Source organism: Thermobia domestica, chromosome 3, assembly GCF_964235325.1.
Source record: "Thermobia domestica chromosome 3, izTheDome1.hap1.1, whole genome shotgun sequence".
Taxonomy (NCBI): Eukaryota; Metazoa; Arthropoda; class Insecta; order Zygentoma; family Lepismatidae; genus Thermobia; species Thermobia domestica.
The window spans coordinates 113760486-113769484 of NC_137456.1; positions in this window are offsets into that span (position 1 = coordinate 113760486).

Here is an 8999-nt window from a genome sequence, read left to right on the forward strand (position 1 = left end):
CATAAAAATTGAATGGGAATTTCGTTGGGAAATTATCACACCATATTTTAACTATGCTACGAAAACAAAAGTATGAAGATCTTTATAGCCATTAAGCCATAAGTTTGTAATAAAATTATAGAAATGCTGGTAAATTAGTTTCAGGATGGATATAATAAAGAAATAGGCTTTCATTTTCATTTGTTCTGATTTCATGGCAAAATTTATGTTTAGGAAAATGAGCATATAGGATGTCAATATTTGACGTTAGACATTAGCAATCCGAACCTACTGTATAATAGAAGCTTGCAAATCAAGTATTATAAAATATTACAAAACTCAATTCACCTAACTTGATTTGATTCAATATTGCTTAAAAACAATACATAATTATAGATACGAGAATGAGACGTTTGAGTAAGTAATCATATGTAAATGGAATATTAAGCGCTATTTACCATTATCAATCAAAATTGCAATGTAAATTTCTTTCCTCGACATTGAAAATAATTACCAAACTGAAACAGATAACTTACTTAGTAAGGACTGAGATAATACATTTACCCAATGTAATATTCTGAATTAGGAACATAAGGTGGTTGAAATAATAATGTGATGAAAAACAATACGTAATATGCTGCTCTATAAGTATGGGGAATATAAAAGAATATGTGGTGTTGTGTCTGTGAGTGCTATAAGAAAACTATTATATCTTACTGAAAATATGATTAAGGCAAGTGAATGATGATGGAAAAATTGTGGAATGATAAAGTGGTAGGAAAAGGAATATCCCGAGAAGACTCATGGGCACGATGTTATCCACCAGAAACTTACTTAGGGATCAGGCTTGAACCAGGGATCCCACCCTCAAGAGATAAGCACTCTACCAATGGATTCATGGAATGTAACACTACGTCTATCATTATCCGTCATGAGTTTCGTTTAGACATCATTTTCTCCAATTTACGGCTTGATTTTCTTACAAAAGTGCAACATTATCGTTCCTTTTGTATGTGTTTTGAAATTAAGTTAACTTTGCTTTTATTTTTTTTATATAGTCGAACTTTCCGAAGCTAAGTGGTTTCTGAAAGAATTTTACCCGAACTCAATAGCTATAAAACATTTGTTGAAAATTGGTCTAAAGTTTGAATATTATGTGCGAAATTTCATATTCGTTATTGAGTATTAATGTAACGTATTTAGAGTTTCTAGAGTCATTTAGTATTCTACTATGTACATGAATTTTTGAAATCACAAAATTTCAATACAAACTGATGATACAAATTCTAATCTATGGAAGGCTAAATTGTTATATTTGTTTGATGAAGTTTAGTGTCTTTCCAACATCGGGAATATATAAATACTAGTTTAAGGTTGGATCTGAAGCACCGTAATACGTTCACATTTTTCAAGAATCATCCATCTGGAATTAAACGTTGAGATTCCGGGGAACAAAGACGCAAGTGTTAGCGGCTAGAGAAATCGAAATAAGACAAATTTGAATTCAAAGAAACACAATTTGTTGTCAAGCACGTAAACAGTTAATATGTTTTAAAACTTGTAATAACAATTCAAAGTAAAAGGTGGAATTCAATATACCTTTTCAGACTTGTATTCAGAAGAATTGAATTCCTCCTGACGTATGTGCCCCTTCATGATCAAGTGGACATATATATGTTTCCTGTGCTTGTGATCCTGAATGGAGTATTTGGCTTGATTTAAAAAGAAAACTGAGAAAGAAGAAAAATTTTTGCATCACACTTTAAATGGTAGGCATCATCTTGAAATTAAATGCTATGACTATACCCTTCGTGGGGCTGAAAGAGATGGATAATTGATAAAAGTGAATGATTAAAAAAGAATTGGAGTAATGAAAATGGAGGAAGAAGCAGAAGAACCCCCAGAAAACCCACAGTCATAATGATAGTCAACATAAATTAATATCTCCTGGATTAAACAAGGGACCCTACACACAAGATGTGAACGTTCCATCCGGGAAGCACACATTGTCTCTCATTTAGGATCCGTCATAGTGCAAAGTGTAGTAAATATCTAATTAATCAATCAGCAACACCAGCGGTTATCCCTACCACAACCCATTCCGAAAACTTTCCCTCTAGCATTGAGACCATAGAAAAAGTCACACAAAAATTAAAAGAATGTATTATTTTAAAAATACTGTACAAGGAATATAAGTTTGCATTCTTACGTTAGTTTTATAAGTACGGTGAATGTAGTCTTTGGAAACGAAATGCTGAAATGTTATGCTTCTTTTGAAAATACTTTATTTAAGACGATATTATATATATATATATATATATATATATATATATATATATATATATATATATATATATATATATATATATATAAAGAGGATGAAGTGAAGCGTGTTTTTCCTCTCTTCTCTGCGAAGTGCTTACGACGAAGAAGAAAGAAAAAGAGAAACAGAAATAGAGATCAGCGGTTCTTAAGAAAGGTCAAGCAGTCCATTTCCCGAAAAATCACGTGAAACGAGTCTCAAGTAGCATCCTCTGAAGATATAGATTCAGTGCTGCTAACTCATGGGAGAATATTACAAGATACTTCAACTCATATCAAAAAGCATAACGAGTGCGATCGTATTTCTTACAAATTTTCAGTTTATTTCCCGGAACAGCTCTTCATTTCCCCCTCTTTCAAACTACTAATTTAAAGTTATTTAGATTTATGAAGATTATAAAGAAGTAACTCAAAAATTGCACCTCATTAAAATATTTCTTTTCTTTGGAACGAAATGACGAGTTAGCTTTTTAACTTTAATTAGAATTTTATCGTAATATTTTTTGTAAGATAGATTTTAAAAATATATTCTTCAAACAAGACAATTTTGTCTCCTACTGTGAAGCTACAGTAGACTTCCAAACTAAGAGAATTCGACACTGGAATCGAATTTAGAAGAGCTATATATAACTTCTTGTTTTTATGCTGAGATAATGTTAGAGATACGAGGTTAGTTCCGAAAGTACCAGACCTATTAGAAAACACGAAAAATTTGGAAAAACCCATCTTTATTTCTTAACATGGTCTCCTTTTAGCTCAAAACACTTTCCCGAGGGATGTTCAATAGCTTTGATATCATATTTATAGTGTAAACCCTCGAGCTTCTCAAAATAGCCATTAACCACAGACTCCACCTCCTCACTATTCACAAATCTTTTACCACCAAGCCATTTTTCAAGTTTGGAAAAATAAATTAATCCGAGGAGGTAAATCTGGTAAATAGGGCGCGTAAGAAAGCAATTCGAACATCATCTCATTGATTTTTGCCATTGTGAAAATGGAGGTGTAAACTGGTGCATTGTCTTCATGAAACAACACTTTCATTTGCCAAATGTAGCTATTTTTCCTTAATTTTATCGCTGAAATGCTGCAATGATTTTGCATAATACTCACCGTTGATTGTCTTTTCGTTTTTGAAGATAATCAATAAACATTATCCCACGTATATCCCAGAAAACCAACGCCATGACCTTGTCAGCAGATAGAACTGTTTTTGCCTTCTTTCGAGTCGGCTCTTCCCTTTCAATCCATTATTTCGACTGTTTCTTCGTCTCAGGTGTGACGTGATGGACATATGTTTTATCCATGGTTATAAAGCGATGCAAAAACTTGGCTTTGTTGCTGTAAAACATCGCAAACACTCGATTGAAACATCCTCACCTTGCTGTTTTTGTTACTTCGTGAGTTAACGCAGCACCTACCTCGCGCAAGCTTTCTTATATCCAAATTTTCAGTCCATATGCAATGTACAACATTTTATGAAATACCTACCATGCCTGCTAGCTCTCGCACTGTCCGTCGATGGTCCTCCAGTATCATTTTGTACATTTTTAAAATCATATTTGGAGTGGCCATCTCATTTGGTCAACCACTTCGATGTTCATCTTTGCAGCTCGCAGGCCTCGTTTAAACTCTACCGCACAGTATTTTACTCTTATAAACAAAGGAGCAGATTCCTCCACAGTAGAATTTATCTAGACTTTGATTTTGGTTGGACTGAGATCTTTCAACAACTTAAAGTGGGATATTTAAAATTTGTTATCTTAATGGAATGTTTAAAATGGAATCCAAATGGCTTGAGCCACCATCAGAAATCGAACCCGGGTTTCCTACACCAAAGATGCCTTCCCTCAATTATTCATAGCATAGTTTGAATATCTATATAAAAAGGCGTGTAAATGAATATTCATAACTTTGCCAATGCATTATTTTGATCAACTTTGGTTATAAATTTTATTTTTGATTTTAAAAATTATACACTTTAGTTGTTGTCTATCCGAGATTATTGTTGACGTTTTTTCAACAGCATAATTAGGGAGAGGAAAATATTTACCTTGTTAACGCACTTTTCTCGCTGTTGTTTACAAATATTCGTAGTTGAATAATTGTCTTCTTATTTCGCAACTATGATACTAAGAATTACATAATGGCTATCTGGCGTTCAAATTACCCAATAAAAATAAATCTCTAAAAGACAAAATTATATATTTTTGTCGTACTTTCTAAGTAATGGACTGTTATGCACATTTTACAACTCATCAAGGACATCTTTCTTTAAGAATGATTAATTTCCCAGAATGTTATATTGGAAACATTTTCGCTTTAATCAATTTAAGTAGATGTCGCCATTCGCAATACCTTAACGCGCATTAGTAGGTAATGTTCAGACTTTTCATTCCTTGGATCATGAGTCTATATTTGGGTTGAGTGAAAAATGTTTTAAAAAAAAGTGATTCTATTAAAGTTCTAACATTGAAACTCAATAATTAGAACGATATATTAGAGGGAGCATGATTTGATTCAGCGCAACACATCAAATTTACAGTTCTCTCAGGAAATAAACTAAATATATTAAACTTTTTATATGAGTAGCTAGCTACTAGGATGCTAAAATATGTCAATAGACTTAGTATCGAAATGAAAATTGCAAAATCAAGTTTTTCCTCTCTTTTAGTTCTTAAAAGGAACTTCTTTTACATTCGAATGAAATTAATTTTTAAGACATTGATTTGAGGATAACTCATTGTATCGCAGGATATGAACAAGCTTCGTTTTCCACTTGGCCCCTTTTGTGTTGGCTAAAACATGCATCTGTTGTTTGCATGCGGTCTCTGGTTCGTTTCCTTGGTCTGAAATGAAGACATTTTGCTGATTAGGATTCTACCTTAAACTGTAGGTTCACTTATCATATTGCTTCGATGCTGAAAAGAAGTTTCTGTATGTAGTATGACAATATCGGTTTATTAGGTTAATGCGAATATAATGTCCACCTCAAGAGTGTTACCACACTGACTAAAGAAATGACAACTACAATACGTGGATAACTAAAGTTGTCACATTTTGCTATCACGCACTTTTATCATCACTCAGCCAACCATTCGATTCCATAGTGAAAGAAGTCTGGTGCCTGTTTTGCAAAGAATTCTTCAACCACAACTCTAACTTTAAGGAAGGTCTTCCCTGCTAAGAAGTGATCGAGATATGTCGTAAGTAGTCGTAGTCAGTGGAAGACATTTCGGTAAAGTACAGTGGGGAAAGAAAGATTTCATACTGGGACACAAGTGGATTCTGCATTATCCTTTGCGTGAGCTTTGTTGTCTAAGATGATGACACTATCTCTGTTCACTTTTGATTGACGCTTGAGAACATCCTTCATGCAGTTCAGCATTATAAGGACTTGTATTGATGGTTTCATCTTACTTAAGAAAGGCATCATAGACACTCGCATAGATAAACATACTAGCAACAACACATTCTTTGAGTGGAGAGGGGGCTTAGGAAGTCGTTCTGGACATTGACCATGATCCAACGACTGTCCTCATCGTTAACAGTTACCTTAATATATTCAGTTTTGGTATGAAGTGATAGTTCGATGCAGAAAATATTCCTAGACATTCCTTATACCCAGAGAACTGCACGCTTCCAGATGGCAATTCTTGTTGGCTTGTGTGAACTAATGTGGTACCTGTGAGTCCAAGGTTTTCACTTTACTGATTGTACGGGACTGCCGAACAACATTGATATTGTGTGTGGCTAATCTGTCTGCAATCATAAAACACTTTTCCAACTTTGCTTGCATGTTATTTCTGAGGATCATATCTGAACATGATATTGGGTGGTTCCCAAGGAGGTCATTTTACAATGAGGTAAAATTTCGCCTCTGAGATTTAAAGTTTAGTTCAGCATAAATATAGCAAAAATTGTCCAGATGATTAAAAACACTTTCTTGATATTATGTAAGTTTCTACAACATGAGAAATGAAAGAAACACCCCATTTACACAGGAACAAAACCTGACAGGCTTCCTAAGCGATCAACACTGACTGCCTGCTAAACACATGTAACATTTATCTATGTTTCAATGTTGTGAAGCCTACATCAAAAAAGAATAAATTGCTCGCTAACAATTTCCACTTTTTACTGTACAATAAGGACTCTTTCCTCAAATCGAATACCTATAGGACATGTGTGTCCCATAACCTATCTAATTTCATAATTTTGCCTCTCATTGGTAAGATACGGCAAGGCAATTGAAAATATGCAATTTCCACAATATTTACCGAAATTCAATAATTGGCCCAGCTCCATATTGGATCGATTACGACAAACTCCATAGCACGTGAAAGTTTTATCCTTTCACATTGATGTAATATCTAAATAATTCTTCTACGTTAAAAAAAGGCTTAGCTATGTTGCTCCAAATACATGCATGTTGCAAGAAAATATGGTCCATTTCGTCTATAAGGGTGAAAAATTACCTTCACAACAAAAACGTGCATGGTGGAAGGATTCTGATTACATTCTTTTAGCTCAGGAGCAGGAATTGTATCAGGCTGAGCATTCACTTTTTTGTAACAAAAATCATGGTGACAGATTATTGTTTGTACGTGACCCCTCGCTTCTATTGTACAAGGACAAGCTTAATGACATGATTGACAAGCTTGAGGCATTGAGCGTCGTTAAGTTCCTTCATCTTCAGGGGAAATCAGCAAAGTAGATCCACGAAGAGATGAAAGCAGTCTATGAGAATGAAAGTTCATCCTATGAGATGGTATCCAAGTGGAAACGACAATTCCAAACAGGACACATGATCACCGCGTACGTCGCTAGATCTGGAAGACCATCTTTCAGTGATGATGGCGCCTTCATTGAGAAAGTTGAGACCATAATGGAAGACAGGAGGATAACCATTGAAAGTGTTATATATATATGCAGTATGTATGAGTTATGAGTCTGTCTGGAATATTATCCACAACCAGCTGCAACTTTAGAAAGTGTCTGGACGGTGGTTGAAACGAGTGCTCAGACCTTTCTAAAAGAGAAATCGCGAGGACGCTGCGAGAGAAATGTTGCATCACTGTGAGGTGGATGAAAAGGACTTTTCCGACAAATTAGTAACGATGGATGAAAGTTAGGTTTACCTTCATGATCCAGAAACAAAGGAAATGAGCAAATATTGGAAACACCTCTCCCCCCCCCCCCACTTCTAAAATGACACGAGTGTAGAAGTTTGCCGCCAAGGTGAAGCTTTCCGTTTTCTAGAACTGTGAAGGGGTCATCATGATATAATATCTACCACAGGGGCTAACTATTACTAATACCTATTATTCCCATCTCATAACTAAGTTAAGAGAGTAACTGAAGAAGAAACACTATGAATTGGTCAGAAAAGGGATGCTGCTGTTTGCAGACAATGCACCAGCTCATTCTGCTCACTCATCCATGATGAAGGCAGTGTAATTAGGATATGAAATATTTCCCCGCCCCCATATTCACCGAACCTAACACCAAGTAACTTTTTTCTCTTCTGAAAAATAAACCGTCAATTCAGAGAACGCCATCTTGACCGTCGGAATGACGTCATTCCTGAGTTTGAACTGTAGTTTCATAGCCAAACTTCAATGATGAATTGCAGGCAAAAACGTATCGCTAGGCACGGTGACTACGTACAGAAGGACTAATATGGTCATGGTATCAGATGACAAGGATTTATTCTAGTTCATTGTGTGAACTTTTTGATGCCCTATCGTATAATTTATTCAGAAACAGAAATCGCATTCAAGCATAATTTAAATTTGAACAAATAAAGAAATAATATGTGTTTACTCTAAACATATGTAATTCCTTATGGAATGGATTAAATAACATTTATGAATCATGTCGATTTTGTAAGAACGAAGAAACTAAGTGTTTCCGTACTTTACTTAGTATTGACATAAGTTCAGTGGCGGATTCAGTAGGACTGTTTGGAAGAGGCAAACCGCCTCCTGACCCATTAATGTCGGGTCAACACACGGAATATAAATTTTAAATAAAAACAAAGTGTAGCAATATAGTTTTAACAAATACAGGTATATATGTGAATAAATAATAATATACTAGGTAAATTGTTAAGGCTCAGTGCTGGCACAGAACTCAAAAACAAATCAATCAAATGATCAATGCGAAAATTCCAGGTTTAGAAAGATTTTTAAAGAAGGAGCGTTGAAGATTCAATTGTAATTAGTTTCCTGTGTTTTGTTCCTTTCATTTAAATCCAGGTGAAAGATTGTTCATTTAGGAGGGCTCTGCATTTCAATTTACAACCACTCTCCCTTACACACGGATAAAACGTAGCATTTTCGCTTAAAGAGGTTGCATTACCACACTCTCCTTGATATCGCTGCGTGATTTAAGACCATTGTGGTGATTGCTCGTAGTGTCTTTTGCCCTAACGATTTTCTACTTGTGATTATTCCCCGAAAGTCATGAAATCGAGCGCAAGGTTGAAGAACTCTTTCGCTCTTCTGAACCGAGAACAAAAACCATCAAAACTCGGAAGAAATTACTTTTCTTTCGTCTTCAATTGAAGCAAAAAGATACGATAATCGGAAAAAATATTGTATACTATACTAGCAGCGTTCACCCCGCTTCGCTGCGGTCACCCCGGAACGCAATAAACTTTGTTACTTAGATAATTTTTACTTTTTCGCTTTCAA